The 19,757-nt window shown below is 38.5% G+C and overlaps 2 protein-coding genes across 5 annotated transcripts in view; both read left to right on the plus strand.

Moving 5' to 3' along the window:
* The window catches only part of KIF5C (kinesin family member 5C), a 326,400-nt gene that overhangs the window by 57,208 nt on the left and 249,435 nt on the right, over window positions 1-19,757 (plus strand). The gene's annotated exons all lie outside the window — the stretch shown is intronic.
* Window positions 82-19,757, plus strand: part of MBD5 (methyl-CpG binding domain protein 5) — a 111,510-nt gene continuing 91,834 nt past the window's right edge. For all 4 annotated transcript variants that reach the window (XM_081167554.1, XM_081167553.1, XM_081167552.1 and 1 more), the window contains exon 1: window positions 82-648. The gene's annotated coding sequence lies outside the window, so the exon portion shown is untranslated. The remainder of the gene's footprint in view (window positions 649-19,757) is intronic.

Here is a 19,757-nt window from a genome sequence, read left to right on the forward strand (position 1 = left end):
CCTTCACGGAATCCTTTTCCGGGTTCGCTTGCGGCGCGCGGCATTGTGGGAGGCAACCTTTTTTCCCTCCCCCCCTCCTTCAACCCAGCAAGCTCCCTTGGGGCGCATGCGCAGTGACAGCCTCCCATCTTTCTCTCAGCCAGAACCAGAGCCTCAGCAGCAGCGGCAGCAGCTGATGATGAAGAAGAGAGGGAAGGGGGGGAGATTGGGGAACCTTTTATTTATATTGTTAAAGGGACAGAGCACTAATTCCACCTTGAATTGGTTTGCGGGGAGGGCTCGGCCTGAGGAGATTTGAGTTTCTCCCCCACCCGCAGCCTAGCTAGAGGATCCCAGAGAGAGACAGTGAGAGAAGGAGAGTTTCTTCCCCCGCTTCGGCCGTCAGAGGAGAGAGAGAGAGAAGAGAGCTAAAGCCTCTTAGCAACACAGTCCCCCCTCTCCTCCTCTTACTACTATTGCTGCTGCTGCTGCTTTTTGGCCCTGGCTGGAGACACCTCACCACACACACAGCAGGAGCAGCAGCAGAAGCCAGCTCTCTCCCCCCACCCCTCATCCCCCTGCTCTCCCCTCCTCCCCCTTTATTACCCTTTGTGTGTGTCTCTCTCTCCACTGCTCCAGGAAAGGAAATAAAAGTGGGGGGCAGCTAAGGTAAGCCTATCTGGGTATGGGAGAAGGAGGTAAGGCGAGCAATGCCTGCTCCTGCTCCACAATTTCACTCTGAGGCAAGCAGATCTGGATTGCTGGTGGGAGGGGGTTGTTTCTCTCTCTCTTTTTACTTTTGACTATAAGAAGCGGTTTGATTGTTTCCTGGTTGGTTATATTTGGGTTTGGGGGTTTGCTTGGGTTGGTGTTTTTTTTTGAGAGAGATGCAGAGTGAAAGGTATCAGCATTGTGTTCTGATCTTGGCCAGTACTGTAGAGGATATTTGTATATTATAATTTGCTCACTCCTTGGGTAAAGGAAAATGCCACATTCCATGCTCTTGTCTAGTGTTTATTTATTCCTTCCTACGTAATCAAGTATCATTGATTTTTGTTTTATTGCTTTGGTTTTTTTTGTTCCACGTTGATGCTTTGCTTCTGGGCATATACAAAAAGTCTTCCAATCTGCTGTTCTTATATAGTATATGTGGGGATATCTATATCTAAATATAGATATATAACTACTTACTGTTGGTAGTGGTCTTGGGAACTTTCTGCTATGTAGAGAGACAGATGTTGACTCAAAGGGTGACTTGGAAAAGGCTTTTCCCTGAAGTGTCTACATAGTATTTGAATTTTTTGCATTTAAGATTGGCAGTATGAAATAGAAGCACCTGATTGTGTGTAGTTAATTTGTTTAGGTTATGTCACTTTTGAGATCCTGACTTTGCAAAGGGTTTTATACTTGCTTATAATAATAACTAACACATCTAATTAGCATGTTTGTGATCCATGAAATGATGCAGGTTTGAATAACATTACATGAAGTAAATATTGTTAATGCCATTTTTAGTGTCACCTGTTTCTGCTGAGACCTCTCATTTGTTTTTATTAAGGACTTAAGAATCAAACTTTCCATTTTACCTGATCATAAAAATTAAAGCCAATCCTATATATATATATATACACTTATTTATAAATCCCATTGATCTGGAGTAAAACTTTGCTGTAAGGGTGCAATTTGCCCAGTTTAAATTCTATTTAGTACTTTGCAAAAGTGGAATAGAAGCTTGGAAAATATGGTGATTATTGCAAGTCACATTTGGTACAGCTTGGGCAGCTCTGTTGTGGAGTTATTGTCTTTGTGTTTTTATTCTGAAATAGTTTAAAGTAGGAGGATATTTACTAAAGCTGCAATGTGTGTTTGAACTATGAAATGTGCACAGATGGCCTATGCATTTCAATAGGCCCAGGGAATCTGACCAAAGTAACATGCAGCTTGATATGTGATGCTTCTCTACTATTTGAAGTCAGCAAGTGATTCTGGCCTTCTGAATACTTTCTCTGATAACATGATTTGTTGGCAAAAAGTACCTTTTCTAATCTTAATGGCAACATAAAACTTGTACTTTTGATCAGGTCAGATGTCTGGTGAAAAACAAATGTGGAAAGTCAGTGGAAAAGCTTCAGCTGTAACTCTGAAGGACAGCTTGCCTTCAGTATTCAGAGTGCTAAGCAAGATAACTTTCTGTTGAAGGGGGGGGGAAGTATTTTATATGGATACATGTGAAGTAGTGATCCATTTATATAGATACTGGTTTTTTTAAACACAATTTTAATCTTATTAAAAGCTGGGCACTTTAATTTAGTTCTGGGACAGCCTATGGGTTTTAATTGTTCTGTTTTTTTATGTTATGGTACATCACACCCATAGAGAAACCTGAGTTTGGTTCACTTTAACTTCAGGTACTGCGCTGTCTTAAGGTTTGTTGGTATCCAAATTGGACTGTGGAACATTATTAACATAAATATGGAATTATTTTCATTTCTTTACTGATGGAATAATTGTAAGTGTTGATAAATAATATGATACAGCTTTGATTATTTATTCATTAATAACGTATGTTTTTAGGGCAGTAATCTGAATCCCTTCAGTGAACTGATCATAACACTTTCAGTTCTAAGCATACTTTGAATTCACAGGAACTTTTTTTTCATTAGACTTCATTCAAAGTGAATAGATTTATGATCAGAACCTGATTCTCTAATTCTGTGTATGTATACATGAGAATTGGCTTCATTGAGTGTTGCAATTATACATATTTAACATTATTTGCGCTGTTAGGAAAACTAAATAGTAGACTTCAGCATATGCCTAGGCCTTTGCCAAGCCCAACCATTACAGTACTAATTTCAAAACTTACTATTCATTATTTTTATTTCAGATATAAAATAATCTTCAAATTAAACCCAATCACAAAACCCACCAAAAAACAAACTAGTACTGATTTAATTTAATTTAGCTATATGTTTCTTTGAGATAGTAAAATAGAGAGGAATGTTTTTTGTAGGCGGATCCTTGAATCTGAGTCTTAGAACTGGAGTATGTGTAGAGGCAAGAAAGTGAGTATATATAGGGACCATAACTCAGTTACACAGCACATTCATTGCATGAAAAGGTTTATAGGTTCAATCCCTGGCATATTCAGGTAGAGCTGGGAAACAATATAAGCTATTATACATTTGTGTATTATACATCTGTTTGGGGAAGAAATTGGCTTGTTCAAGACCTTTTGAAGAAAACATATGGGGGGCATGAACAGAGTGAACTTGGTAACAATCTAAAGTAGCACAGGAAAATCTGCCTGGTTTTATCGTTAAAATTTTTTAAGGAACTCCTCATTAACACATCTTCATAAGGCCTTTGAAATGTTTATTGGAGATCACTTTGGTGATAGTCCTTAAACCATACAACACAGATTAATTTGTCATGAATAGGACTTCGTAGGAAACATATTTTGAAAATAGTATCTGTAATTCTTAAAATGCATCTATACTAAGATTTTTTACAGCTGGGAAAAGCTATGGTAAAGTCTAGAGCCAGTTGAATCAAAGCATCTCTCCCATCTCGTCCAAATACTTGATCAGTTGAATCCTATATATATTTACTCAGAAGTAGGATCCATTTAGATTTGTAAGTTTCAATAAACATGGATAGGAACTTGCTGTTCGGATTATATGCACATTCTGTACGCACATTCTAGGTTATGTGTTGTAAAAATAATGTTTCAGCTTTTAAATGTCAGTTATAAAGCTATGAACCAGCTCAGCCTTGTTCTTTAAACACTGGTATTTGCACTGGTTCTGCTGGTGGTTCATTCCACCTGTTGTTCGTGCAACTGCAGCAAACATTGAGAGTGGGCCAAAGCTATTTTGCTTGTGGAAAAAAATTGTTTTCTTGGCCAATCCAGTGAGGAGAGGTCTGTCCTGATAGGCATTGTGTAGCTAAATTCTCCAGTGCCACTTTAAAGTTCAAGCGCCTTGAGTGCTTAGAGTTTCTAAAGCTTATTAGGGTTTTTTTGGCTGCTTAGTTGTTCCCCTAGATTATGATAGTTTGAACATTATTTTGTCAGTCATACTATGAAATCTTGCTAGTAGCCTTTAGGAAACAGTATAATTATTATTATTATTATTATTATTATTATTATTATTATTATTATTATTTATAGCCCACTCATCTGGTATTGTTAAAGAACACAGGAAGCTGGCTTCTACAGAGTCAGACCATTGCCCCATCTAGCTTAGTATTGCCCACATTGTCCAGGGTTTCAGACAGCTCTATCTGGAGATGCTGGGGTTTAAATCTTGGACCATGAGCACGCGAATTAGATGCTCTACCACTGAACTATGGTTCTTCCCCCAAGACGTTTGATAGGATCGCTTGAACAACACCAACGTTTCTACTGCCACTGTTGATGTTGTGAAGTCTCATGTATAGCCATATTATTGATACATTCACTTGATCTCCAGTTGATCTTTTTGTTATAAACTTTCAGGAATCCTTCACCAAGGCTGCAGTCTGATTAGGAGCAATTATTAGCAGTAAACCTTGTCAGTTTCCTTTGTGTAGTTGCACTCCTTGAGCATGATCACTGCTTTCCCCCCTTTTTTTTAAACATAGAAATAGTTGTTTGCATCAGCTGACAGTGTCGATCAATCATTACATCAAGTATGACTTACTTTTCAAAACTTTGTTAAATATAACATTTATCCTTTAAATTTTATTTTTATATAGTGCTGGATGGGCATTCTCTAGCTATTGGAATAAATGCTGAAACATTTAGGTACACCTAAGCTTTTTCTGGATGTCTCCTTCATGGAAACTAGGAACCAGAAAGTTAATACTTACCTGAGAAGAGGGCTTCCTATCCCCATTCTGTCCTGCCTTAGCTAGGATGCAAAATGTAAGCAGCACTGTCTCCTCAATCTCATATTTTGATTTTATTCTTATTCACTGTCAAGTACCCCTTGTAGTATTCAGGACCAGGGATTTACTAACCAGAATCAACCTTGTATAGCTGTACTTTCTTATTTTGATATTACCGTGCTCCAGAAGATACTCCCACTTTGCCTACAACGTATCTGTGTTGAGTATTTATATAACTTTTTCTCAACTTGTCAGGTCTTTAGTGTTAGCAACCTTAGTAGCTCTTGTGTTTTCGGGCTATTAATCCCCACCCCAATATTCTAAAGAGCTCCTTTGGCTATATCAGTCTTTGATGCAGAATGGCATTAAATTTGACACATGGCTTCTAAAGTTCTTTTCTTCTGGAAGGCTGCACACCAAACCTTTTCCAATTGCCTCACAAGGGTAGATTGTATATGTGGATATGTTTCCTAGAGTACACTGAACTTTGGGCACTATGGTGACATTCCAGGTGCAAAATTATATGTGTGTTCTCTTCAGTTTTAATCTGTTTTAATTACCAAGCTCAAGAGTGTGATGAGGTTCAGGGTACTTATTTTGGTTTTCACAGATGTTCTCGGATGTCTTCAGTGGTGCTGTGGCTACTCTTCAGAGAGCCCATTGATGGACACAGATTAGGTGGCTACTATCCCTGAAAGCAACCTGTATCCAGCAGAGTAGTCAGGCTCTGCTGCAATCTATTATTGCATCATTCAGTAATTAGGCACACTAAGTATGGATCTCTTTGCCTTCTCAGAGAACCATCAACTCGCAAGGGTCTTCACAAGATATCTGGGCTAGAGGAACAGAAGCTCAAAACTCTGCAACCTTAGAGCTTTTGTATGCCTTCCCCCCATTCTAAGAGCCTATGGAGGTAGTAGTTGTGGCTTTTCTGGCCTTGCAACTCTGGTTCTCTAGAATTCTAGTGCAGCAAGTGCCATGACATCTTCCTTGTTCTGTTTCACTGAAGCATTTATTTTTCTGAATCGTGGCTAAGGAAAAGATAATAGTACAAAGTGAAATGAAGAATGTTATTTAAATATACCAAATGAGCAAGGTAGATTTTAGGATATATAGGTGTGGTGGTAGAAAGCTGGAAGTCAGCAGACTGAAGAATGTACCGGTAATTTGGCTTTGCAGGGCAAAAAATGCTAGAAGAGTGAGAAGAAGGAGTGGAAATTGTTGCTAAGTGGTAGCAAAATAATGCAAACATTTTGATGTCAATAAGAAAAATTTAGATAGAACATGAGAAGACAAGGACACAATTATTAATATTCCCAGAAATTTTTAAGCCAGGTAGAGCTATATACATAGTTTGTCATCAAACCTAAACTTTACTGCTTTACCAATGGGAAATGTATCATTTATAATTCAGGTAGAATAGAAAACTGTACTATTTAGCATTTATATTAAATTAAAATCTAGTAATAACCTTGGTTTTGTACAAACAAAATTATGAATTTACTTATTTGTAGTCCACTTCTTTTTGCGGGTCTTAGTCAGAATTGTTGTTGTTGTTGTTTAGTCGTTCAGTTGTGTCCGACTCTTCGTGACCCCATGGACCAGTGTGTGCCAGAATTATCATTGTCTAATTATGTAGATCAGCCTTTCCCAACCAATCATTCCAACTATCCTGATAACTGATATTGTGGGCTTCTGAACATTGCAGTTGTAGAACAAAAGGATGCAAAGAGCGCCAGGTTGGAGAAGGCTACTTTAGACCATCTTTCATAAAAACATCTTTGAAAGTATTTCACTTATTCTAAGAGGGGGAAATCAAAGAGGTATCTGCAGTGCTCTCCAGCATTTTGAAAAAAGCTAGGAACCCCATTTTTCCTTAATTTTTTCTAGTACTCTCTCTGCCATTTAACATCTCTTGAAAGTGAGAATAGAAAACAGATGGAAAATTGTCATTGTTAATGTAATTAGTTAGTTAGTTAGTTAGTTAGTTAGTATACCACCCTCCATCTGAAGATTATAGGGTGGTTCACGGCATAAAAATATGAAATGGAAGCACAAAATGAAAAATGAACAAAAAGAAAAATAAACGCAATAACCCCACCTTCCACAAACATATTTAAAAGGCAATGGAATGTTTAATCAACCAAAGGGCTGGTTATAGAGAACGTTTTCACCTGGTGCCTAAAGATATGTAATGAAGGTGCCAGGCGACCCTCCCTAAGAAGTGCATTCCACAAAGGGGAGCCACCACAGAAAATGCCGCTCTTGTGTTGCCACCCTCCAGACCTCTGATGGAGGAGACACAAATAACGTCCTCAGGTGAAGAGAGGTGGTCCTTGAGGTACTGCGGTTCTGAGCCGTTTATGGAACAAATTAGATGAAGTCTAGAATTTGCAAAGACTCTAGAGCAGGCATGGCCAAACTTGGCCCTCCAGCTGTTTTGGGACTACTTCCCATCATCCCTGACCACTGGTCCTGTTAGCTAGGTATGATGGGAGTTGTAGTCCCAAAACAGCTGGAGTGCCAAGTTTGGCCATCCCTGCTCTAGTCAATAATCAATATAGAACTCCCATAATTCTATAATGGGGATACCATTATATCAGATATAAACCTACTCTCTGAGTCATTCTCTGAGTCTGGATCCTTATGTACCCAGGGGAAAAAAGAGGAAAATGTCACTAGGCCTGGGAAACCCCCAAAGTTTGTAGAATTAAAAAGAAGGAAGAAAAAGGAGTAAAACCCTAAAGGGGAACCCTCCAAAATAAAGTAAGGACTGAGCACGGTTAGTGGGCATGGAATATTGATTGTTCCAACCTTTTGAAAGAATCAATCGGGTGGAATGGAGTATCCTGGTTCTACAATACACAGGTTATACTAGCATATTATAATGGTTGTCTTCCATGTATTTGTCTAATCCTATAGTCCAAAATAAAAATCCGGACATCCAAATCTGGACACCTGTGAAGCCTAAAGAGGGGAAAGGTAAACTTACTTTATCCTTGCATAAAAATATCAGCGTTCAGGATACTAATAGATGGTGGGGGCAAAAGAATGTGAATGTACCCTGTTCTTGGATTTACAGAAGGATATCCGTGGTAACATAGTAAAGTTTATGAAACAAGCAAGAGGCCAGCTCAAAAAATTGAAGTGCTCTTTTACCACTGAAAGGATCTAGAAGGAGTGCACTCTGATCCTTTAAGTAGTGTTGTGTAGCATGTCCTTCCCCAAATAAAGCACTCCCTCCCCAAATCATTCACAAGAGATTCTTACTCTTTTTAAAGAGCTATTGGAAAAAGTGCCATCATTTTTCTGATAGTGAATTCGCAATAATTATGTGCTTTGCAAATAGGTACTTCTTTCAGTTCTTCCTCAGCTCACTACCAATATATTTAATTTGATAACTGCTAGTAGTGGTATTATTAGGGGAGAAAGGGAAAGTTGCTTCATCTAGCCATGCTTCATGCAGTTAAATTTTTAGAAACTTCAGTCACAAAATCAATGTGTGATGAAACCTCTGAAATGTCATTTTGTAAGCTAAAAAGCCTCACATATTTTTGCCTTTTCTTGTAGGCTCATCAAGTCCTTCATTTTACAATGCTGTTTCTTTTTCAGTTCTGCCACATTCTTTTTAGAATGGGGCAACCAGAACTAAGCAGTATTGCAAAGTGCATAGCAACATCATAAATAAATAAATATGGCATTATGTAGTTGCTGCATTATAGCCTATCTCTTTCCTAATAATTCCTTGCACATAATCTGTGATTTTCATTTCCACATTACTGTGGGTTAACCCCCCCCCCCCAGAGAGCCATCTTCCACAATCCCAAGATCTTTCCTGGGCAGCCACAGCCTGAAATATGAGCCCCTTTTAAAAACATGTCAAATTTTTGTTGTTTACTTAATCTGCCACCAAACGCTTTGCTCATTTACAGTTTATCAACGGAAAATGGGATTTATTTGAAGAAGCATGGCATCAATATATTTTGTTAAGTGAGAGACTATGGTATGCATGTTACATACAAAAGTTTACAACTTAAAAATAACATCACAAACTTCCAAATAGTTGTGTGTTTTGATTCATTTCACCAGATATATTTCCAAATAAGTACTCATTTGAAATATTAGAACTTGCAAAGTATAAACTATTGTCGCTTTTAAATTCAACAGTTGTTAATGAATGTTTGTTGGCTGGCTTCGCTCACTGACCCTATATAGACAAATACAAGATTGTGGCATTAATTTGCTTGGGAGTTGCTTCGATGTTAGTCCTGGTGATGGTTGGTAAAGTAAATTTATATGAAATTTGTGGTATACGTTTCAGAAAGTCCTATTAAAATATACACTTTAAACCAGGCATAGGCAAACTCTGCCCTCCACTCGTTTTTGGGACTACAACTCCCATCATCCCTAGCTAACAAGAGCAGTGGTCAGGGATGATGGGAATTGTAGTCCCAAAACATCTGGCGGGCCAAGTTTGCTTATGCCTTCTTTAAACTAAGGTAGCCAGCTATTGCTACTAATTCCCTGTTGCAGGGAACACATCACCTGGTGTGTTGAGTATCTTGTCAGAGCTCAGTAGGTTGTCATTTAGCTTCTCTAACCACCTGTGCACAGGCAAGTACACAGGTATTTCAACTGGATGTCCTCCTTCAGTCCTCCCATTCTGCTTGGTGCTACATTGGTTAAAGAGGGCTGGTTAGGTGGGCACATGAGAGGTGGGTGCAGACTGAACATTTCCCCACCCCTGGCAGAGGCATGGCTACTAGGGCTCTGTTGAGTTCCACTGGAATCCTCCCAGCTATTGGTTAGTTCTCCTAGAATGCAGACACACCCAGCCTAAAGCCTAAAATCTTTTGACATTTCCTCAATATAATTTTTCAAATCATAAATGTGCAGTATATATGGATTCTGTGCAATGAATTAATAAGGATTCCTTCAGTGTAGCACTTTTGTTGCAGGAATGCTGCAGTGATATCACATTTTCCCAGCATTCAAATCAGAATATTTTGTGTCTGGGAAATAACTCTGCTTGCCTGAAGAGCGCTTTGATTGCTATAGAATATGGTCATGTGAGTGTCACAGTACCTTGGGTTATAGTAGCTGTGTCAACACTTGCAGATAAGTAACTACATTATTTTACAGTATTTTGTTAAAAATTTAAAGCCTCTGTGTTCTTTCAGTGCATAGCTGTAACATGGAAACCTTCAAAACAGCAAAAAGACATGATGCATGACAATGCTGCATGCACAAACACATAGGCATCTGCAAGTGTGCTTGAAAGATGCCAAGCTCATCTTCCAAGCACACCTGCAAGTGTCTATGTAGATAGGTTAAATCTCCCCTTGGACTTCCAATGGGCTTTTAAATAGATTGTTTGTAGCACTCCTGAAAACTCATCTCTCTTGGCTTTGCTCATCCGCATTGTCCATTGCTGCATCTTGTGGTAGTAAATTCCATGGTTAGTTAACTATGCACTGTCTGAATATATACTTCCTTTTGTCTTTCTTGAACATCCCTCCATTTATTGTATGACTTGCGTTCTAATATTATGAAAGGAGAAAAATAATCAGCTTTCTGCACACCATGCATTATTTTATACACCTCTGACATGTGTGTGTTCCCACCCCGTTCACCTTTTTTCAAAACTAAAAAGCCTCTAGTGTTGAAACCTTTCCTCATAGGAGAGTGTCCACAGCTCCTTGAATATTTTTGTTTCCTTTTCCTGCATATTGACCAAGCCTACAGTATCCTATTTGAGATGCTGTTTTCAGAAATACATTATAGGTAGCTTTGGGGTGAGCTCCCGTCTTTCGGTCCCAGCTCCTGCCCACCTAGCAGTTTGAAAGCACCCTTAAGAAAAAAAGTGCAAGTAGATAAATAGGTACTGCTTTATAGCGGGAAGGTAAACGGCGTTCCGTGTGCTGCGCTGGCGCAGGCTCGCCAGAGCAGCGATGTCACACTGGCCACGTGACCCAGAAGTGTCTTCAGACGGTGCCGGCTCCCGGCCTCTAGAGTGAGATGAGCGCACAACCCTAGAGTCCGACAAGACTGGCCCGTACGGGCAGGGTACCTTTACCTTTTATAGGTAGCTTTATTTCTGATACCTTTCCTAATGATCTCTAATATGGAATTTTCTGTTTTCACACTAGGTGGATGTTTTAATTTAGCTGTGCATCACAATCCTAAGATCTCTCTTTTTATTTGCCACTTCAAGCTCAGTATATACGTTTGGGTTTTTTTGTCCCAATTTGCAATATTTAACAGTTGGACCATATTTGTCATTTTACTGCCCATTCACCCATCTTGGAGAGATTCTTTTGGAGATTTTTGCTTTAACTACCAGGATAGATCATGTTATCAGAAAAACTCACTGCTCATCCCTAACTCCAGATAATTTTATGAAGAAGTTAAAAAGCACAAGTCTGAATACAGATGCTTATGGAACCCCACATTTTTTATCTCTCCCTTGTGAGAACTCTTCATTACTCCTGCTCTCTGTCTGTTCAGTCTGACTCTGTGGTAATGAATAATCAGAGGGGAAGAGGGAAGTTTTATATGCAGGATAATGTATGGTGTCCAACACCATTGCTTTGTGAACAAAATAATATTCCTTTTGCAGAAGAACCTTTTCCAGTGAGCACATATCATTCCAATAATGGAAGCTCACTGGGTAACTCTATTGGATGTTGCGCTAACTTAAATAAGTTAGGTAAATGAATCCCGACTTTTCTAATGTATAACAAACTTAGAAGTTCCGAAGTTTTAAATCACCATGCCATTGATATGAATTGTAATTAATCTGTCTGAGATTTTTGGAAACTACCGTATCAAATACCTTCTCAAACTGCATTTTAAAACCACTTACATTTTTACTGACGCAGCTATCTGAATAAAGCTACTTTTGGCTTGGAGTAAAATTGCAACTTCAGATTGAGAGTTTTCCTTTTATTCTTAAGAAGTGAAAAACAATCCCAGGTGGCAAAAGCAGAGCAGCTGTCAACAAGCTGTGCAAATGCTCTTGCTAGATAAAATGGATGCATTGGTAGAATTTAGGTGCATTAATTTTGTCACATATCTTTATCAAATAATAATGGACTAGTAATTTAGAGAACAGGGACAAGGATAATAGAGTGGGAAAGAGGATGCTTCTGACTAATTAATAGTAGAAAAGACCCATTGAAATCAATGGGTATATACTAGATTAAGCGTATATGCTTGAACTAGGGTTGCCATATTTTAAAAAGTAAAAACCAGAATACCCCAAATGTTGTTGGCTTTTTTTTAGGAGGACCCCAAAATTGTGCCTAAGTTCTAGGACAAAGCACTGGGAAAATCTGGACATATGGTAGCCTTACTTGAACTTACATTTAAATTAAAAAGTAACTTTTGCACACAAATATTATGGGAGTAACTTCATTGTTGCCAGTGAGATCCAATACTTCTGTATTGCAAGCATTGGTTATATGTATCTTTAGCAAAAAAGACTCTCAGAGCAGCTTACATACAGTCAATTAAAACAAAACAGTTCCTGCCCACAGGTTTATAATCTAAGGGAGAGGAGGCCCCCAACTGGTTACCACTGGAAGCTGCCCAGAGTGGCTGGGGAAACCCAGCCAGATGAGTGGGGTATAAATAATAAAATTATTATTATTATTACACTGATGGCAATATTTAGTTTGGACCCTGCTTCAGAAAGTGGATTGATTTGACATACTATTTGGGGGGGGTGACCCACTTCACCTTGCATCCAAAGCACAGCCTTGGTTCAGAAAATCCAAACCTTCTTATAATTTAGGGGGAGAAATGAGCAAATTGCTGTGGCATTTTTACTTTTTGACAGAATTGGATGACATTAGCAGGCAAGCACAGTATCGCTTGCTGAATGAATGTAGCCTGCCAAATTTTAGACGAATGAGTGTAGGGGGATGTTGTGCAAAGGTAGTATTCAAAGTTTTGCTGCTGCCCCCTCCCCATGATGCTGTGAATTATTTGTATGAAAATAGCAAAAAAAATTATTATTTTTTTTAGGAAGGCAAGAGGTTAGAGACTTAATAATGAATGGGAAAAGCTATGAAGCTTTCTTTTCTTCTCAGTTGACACCAACTTCTAAGTTCTTTGTACATGCCTTTCGACAACATTTTGATTGGAAGTAAAAAATAGAGACCTGGTAAGACTCCCTGATTAGAAACTAGAGCTGTAAGTCAGAAGACTATATCCTGTCTTCTCCTTCCCCAGTGTCTTCTATTTTTCTCTTTTGGAGTGATGGGGAAGAATATTGCCATTCTAACAGGGAGTCTGAGACTGTGTCCTCCCAATCTCTGAAGTGGACCTTATGTTTTGGGAGCAGCTCAGTTAGCTTTCCATGGAAGGAAGGAGCCTTTCTATCCAGGGAGAGCTGAACCCTGAATGAAAACGGTTAGGTTTGTAATATTTTGTGGATTAGGTTTCATACTTAAACTGACCTTTCTTGGCCAATGATTTATGAATTTCTGCTTAAATTTAAACTGCTTATCTTATAAGCAGTAGAGCTGCATACACAAGCTTTTCTGATGAATTCATAAAATATCAAAATGTCAACAAATAGGAATTTTTCTTGTTCATAAGTTTGGCGTTTGGTAAAAAGGTATTGTTTGGAGTTTGGTAAAAAGGTATTGTTGAATTGTAAGTGGAATGTATGTAGCCTTAAGTGGCACACAAACAAAAGGGACTTCATGTATATTACCGGCTTGATGACTGTCTCCATAGTAATTCTATTCACACTTGATCTCAATGGAACTTACCGGTACTTCTCTGTTGACACACATAGGATTGTGCTTCTCAGTATGTTTGTGTCCTAACTCCTTCCTCATGAACATTTAAAGACAGTTCACATGTGTTCATTGATTCCAGGAATATTGTGACAGTCAAACACAAACGGAACCCATGCAATACACTATACAGTTGCCAGTTTTTAGTGTTAAATATTTACCATGAAGTTGTGAACTACATTTTTTAATTGAGCATGAAAGGAATACTTCCTATTGAAAGCTGCTTTATTCATGAAACTTGTGCACAAAAAATAAATAAAAATCAAGCCACATCTCATGAGCAGTGTCTTTTACAAGCTGTTTGCACTACTGGCTGCAGTTGTGCATTTAACATGTGCTGGCTCTTGTGTGTACTTGTGGAAATATTCAGATATTTAATTTAGTACTGGTTACTAATTAGAAACACATTTTAAAAGTATTTGTTCTAACAGAAGGTCCCTGGGGCTGCATGTGGTGTTCCTGTGTACACTCTGAATTTTCAGGCCCGCATTTGAACCACACCCTCTCACAGAGCACAAATTGGCTCCTGAACAACCATCTAGAGCTGTGATCCTAATTTGACCTGCAAGGCTGTTTTTGCAACCTTTGCTACACCTGATGTCATATATGATGTGAAGTGTGGGCTAAATAAAGACCTGGCTTGCTGCCAAAAAGCTGGATTTGCCCGGTGCCTCTAGAGGGATGTTCAATGTGAGAAAGTGGCTTAAAGCCAGAAGGATTTATTGCGTCCATTCATGGGCAGAAACTCCATCAGATGCTCACAAGTTTCTCTGATTACCATCCAATGTTTCTTCATTTGTTTTTAAAGAAAAGTTTTATATTTACTTTCAGAGGTTTTTTGTTCAAGCCACCATTTTTCAGCATTCATTGAAAATAACCTTTGTTTTAAAACTTGTCCTTCAGAAACATGAAATTGGAACAAAATGTTATTTTAGCAAAGGTTAGTCATTTATATTAGTATGCTCTCTTTCAAAGTATTCCCTTCCAGATTTTGTGCTAGAAGTGTTATTGTTGAAGGATTTCTTGGCCATATTAGAAATTATAATCTAGTTAAAAGTTCTGTTTATACTTCCCATGTCTGTTATGCTCTATATTAGAATGCAGGGCAAAGCCAGACATCTAACTGTTTATAACATTCAGACCTCAATTAGAGCTGCAGTATGTAGCTTTAGAAATAGGAAAAAATATTCATGCCAGTAATTATAAAAATGACAATGGTAGAACAATTCTACAAAAACTATAACTTCTTCCACAAATTTATGAAACTTTTTTCTTTATTTTTTAGCATGCTCTTTACTTAACTACAATTAAAACTCCTTGGCAGTTACTTGCACTGAAATTAAAGTTCTGATTATTAGAGGTTTCTTTTATTTTGGACCAAGACACTGAGAGTGTTCTCTATATAAGAATTACATCTGTATCCTCTATTCTCTATGAGAAGGGTCAATTTAAAACAATGGGGCTTACTTCATTTAACAAAATTTGTATACCACTTGTTTGTAACAAAACTTCTATTTACAGTATTCACTGTAAATATTAAAATCAATAAAAACAGTTGAAAACAAGTAATTAATTTTTAATTAAGAGCAGCAGCAAAGGTTCAAAGAAATTAGAACATGTATGCATCTACCTGTCTAGATAAGCTTACTTTTGAGTAGGTGTTTATAGGATGACAAGTGTATTGTCCTTCCTCCCCACCCAGCTAACTGCACTTTGTTTTTTGATATCTCAACCAGGGCAAGCTGTGGTAAGTGTTAACTATGCTGTTTGAATCAAGCCAGCTCAACTGTGGTTAATGCTCCTGGCTTGTTTTAAATGACGCATAGTTTAAAAGTAACCACAGTTTGCAGTTCAGATATTATGCGAAATCTTTTTTTAAAAAAATATGAAAGCAGAAGCTCTTTATTTGCATCGGGAGAGCATACAAGCCCATGGGTTAGGCACATAAACCTAATTGTAGTTTAATATTATGTGCAAACCAGGCCATTCTGTTTCAGAATGACACATAATTGCTGGAATACATCATAGTACAGTATAAGTTGGCTGAAAGCGAAACTGCTTCAGGTAGATAAACATGGACAGTGTTCGAAACCCCCATTGTTCTAGGTGCATTTTGTGATAAGGAATTTCATTAGTGCAAGCAGTTTCTGAGCTCTGGGCACAGTACTGAGCCTAAGATTTCAGATTAAAACTGCAGAGTGGAAGGAAAGGAGGACCTTTTTCTTCCTCCCCTCTTCCAGCTACTCTCTGAAGACTGGAGAAGAGACACTCTTAAGAATATTAGGCAGGTGGGCAGGGAAAGGACTAGACTATGTGCAAAAATGAACATAGTAGTTTAGCTGCAGTTTTCATTTTCAGCTTTTCATCCTTGTTATTAGAAAAGCGTGCTTAGACAGTCCTAGAAAAAAATCTAAACAGCAGTTTGTCATTTCTCCACAAACGTCTGCACATTTGATTGTCTTAAATAATATATTTGTTTGATCAGCCTTAAATATTGGTGTAGTACTGAGGATTTAATATTATTGAATGTTGATATCCATTGTTTTGAAAAGCACATATACCACAGTTATGTGGTCTATGCTTGTCCTAGGTTCTTCAGATTGTTTTATATTTTGATTAATCTGTTTGCAAAGCTATGCCACAGTAGTTACTTGTTCTGCAATAGGAGGAATAAAATGGTAATGCCAATTCCAAGTTTTCAAAGTTATTTCTGTGACAGGTGGGAGACACCAAAGGTGCTCACTGTGGAGACATAATCTACCCACAGGATATTTTGTGTGTGTGTGGAAAAAAATTCCTATTTCCCATAAGGCTAAGGCAGTGATGGAATGGTCCATTAGGCGGCCCTTGAGTCAAGGTCCAATTGCCTCTTTGGGTTTTCTGAAGCTTGCTAAGTTGGTTTAAAAAACAACCCAGAAAAACATCCCTTATAGAAAGGCACCTTTCTGTAGAATGTCCCAACTAGTCCAGAAAATAAATATGGCTTGAAGGAGAAAGAATATGAGGAAGGATCCAGGTGAGGATGGCTGCTAGCTAAAGCTTAGGTTAATGAAAAAAGAAGACAACCTCCACTGGCCATTACAGAATGGTGTAATTTGGAAAAGAGTAACATGGATCAGCCACCTGGAAATGTCACCCAAGAATTGTGGGATGTGTTGGCTTGATACCTCTTAAGTGAGACAGGTTAGGGAAGATTGTGCAAACCGGACTTGTATAGTTTGGAATGTATATACATGCATCTCAGTACCTTTACTATTAATGAGATGTAGTAGTGAGACAGGCATAAGCCTGCTTTCCTACGACGCACACAGGATGCTAATCGTGTACGTCAATTCATTGTGGCCTCCAGTTTGTTCTCTTTGGCAAACATTAGCTGTAGCCCACTTAAAGATCCCGTTTTGCATATCTTAACATATACATACAGTGAAAATACAGCCTAGTTTTACTGTTCTCTAGTAAGATGACGTGCGCCTTCAGATAATGTGAAGTTAGACATTTTCAGTTCTGTAAGACAATAAACTAATTAAGGTTCAGTTCTGTGAGATAATAAACTAATTAAGGTTAAAATAAGCACATGTATGTGGTTTTATATTCTATTAAGACTATGGATGCATTCAGACAACATATGTTTTTATACTGTGCAGTAGCACCTGCAGCCGTTGTATATGGTGGGAATCCTATAGAGTTCTACTATCCTAGAAAGTAAGGTGCCTCATTCTCACAAATTATCACATGTTAGCCACTGAGTCATATCCCTCACCCAAGTGTTGTGACTGGAGTGTGGGGGGAGCTGAGTCATCTGAATATACCCTTCAAAGCTCACAATGGATTATCACCTTGTTTGACTTCAAACATGAACAGTGCATCTGTGCTTGCAACTGTGATGTACTGTTTCTGGCACACTGTAATTTTTTATCACATAGCCATTGCTAATTTTCACTGCTTATTTCCTGTTGCTAATATTAATGATAAATAATCAAGCCACTTGCTTTTCATTTATTTCTGTTAACTCCCTTGAACACCATTTTTTGGAAAGACATGATACAAATTTAACACCTAAGGCTGCAATCCTGTGCACACCTACCTAGGAACAAGCCCCACTGAAAAAAGTCTAAAGTGACTGGAAAACTTTTAGAAGTTTAGACTAAGATCTCATGAATATACATCAAAGTACTGACTGAAGCATTACCTTGCTGATGGATCTGCTTCTACACATGCCCCTAAACGAAGGATGAAATCCTAAAGTTGATGTTAAATTTACAAACTGTATTTAAGATTTCCTCTCCAGGCTATGCTGATCACCAGAGACTGTGAGAGGGTGTGGGACATTATTTGTCTTGGTTCTCATTCTGACCGTAAAGTCCCTTTGGGCACACCAAAGATGGCTGTATACATTGTTTTAATTATATTAGGGATATTATTTTGGCTTTATAACTATATTCATCTTTTGTATTGTAAGCTGCTTTTGAGAGCTACTTGGGCTAATAATGTAAAAAATAGCAGGGTGGATAGAGGGTAGATAGTTGGAAAATTTGTAATAGACCAGCAAGACTTTCTGACTCCCATTTGCTTAGCATTATTAATAACAAACAGTCTTTCGTCCAATAAATTAGGCTGTTAGAACTCCTGATCTGTGGGAAATCGAAAGTAGTCTTCTGCAGATAATCCTGATTTTTGGGCTAATGGCACACAATAGGCAACTGCAACCTTAGAAGTGTGATCCTGTGCACCTTTACACAATAGGAAGCTGAACTGTGTTCTTTGACTCTTACTCACAAGTAGGCACAATATTTTGCAGCCTTGAGATCTCTTGGTTTTACCTCTCCTTACCAGGTGTCTCACAATGCAGATAATTCCACACATATTAAGAGCATTCAGGCTGTTGAAAAGGAATGAGGTATTCACTTCAAAGGTGTGTGTGGTGCCATGATGCATTAAGGCAGGGGCACAAAACTGGGAGGGGGAAAGGAGATGGGGAACAACAGCAGTTGGGGTGGCAAACAAAGAACACTGTTTGAAGAGCCCAAGTTTGTCTGTCCGACTTCATGACCTCCAGTTCCTTGGTGTGCACACAACAAACAGGAAGGGCCAACACAATGGATGTCAGACTATCCACCTTCAGCAGCTACTGCAGCTAGGTTTGAGGGATGGGTAAAACATTGCTACCCCTTCCCCTCCTCATATGGTCTTTTCACACCCAGTAGTCTTCTGCACCTCCAAACTGGAGTAGATTTAGAAGGAAGAGTGTGCATGTGACAAGTCAATGCGGATTGCTCTGCCACTGGTGGGGGAAGGGGGCTGGAAACTCACAACAACATAGAGTGCAAGCTGCATGTGACAACATACAGCAACAGAGCCACTGCTGTTCCCACCATTCACCACAGGACATGTCATGGACCAGCAGCATGAAGCACAATCCTCATTCCATGGTCACAATCCTCATTCTGTGAATAGAAGCTCCTGTTTGTTGCATTTCAAGAAACGAAAAAGCTGGATATCGCCCACCAAATACAGTACAGAAAAACAAACTTGAAATCTATGTTGTCTACATAAAAGTAGAATTTGTGGGTTTTGTGCAGAATCAGCTTCTCGAATGCCCATTAGGGCAAGTTATGGACAAAGGGCAATGCATATAATCAAATGTAGCACCAAGTACTTTATAGAATTTATAGTTAAGAAATGTTAATGTGTGTTATTTTATATAGCATCTAAGCTCTACGTGGGGTGACTGAGCTGTGGGCCTCCTGATGCTCCTCCAGTTCACATCAGCTGAGCCAGGATGACTAGTAGCCAGGAATGAAAGGAGCTGTAGTTCTGCAGCATCTGGAGGAGCACAGGTTCCCCTGCTATCCATAACTGCAATTAAGCGTATTTCAGTGTTTATAACAAATATCATGTACTTTCATTAAAAAGAAACTAGAGTGCATATGAGCAACTTGACTCAAATTATTGTTTCTCTTTTATTTATTGCTTATCTTTGTTTGGTCATTAAATTGTTTTTTTAAGGGGGTAACCAATTAATACTCTTATGTCATGTAATACTTACCTATTGAGTGCTCCAAATTTTGCATTGTGTCCTTCCCAAAGCCTGACTTTTACATT

This window comes from Podarcis bocagei (assembly GCF_964188305.1).
Source record: "Podarcis bocagei genome assembly, chromosome: 1".
Classification (NCBI taxonomy): domain Eukaryota; kingdom Metazoa; phylum Chordata; class Lepidosauria; order Squamata; family Lacertidae; genus Podarcis; species Podarcis bocagei.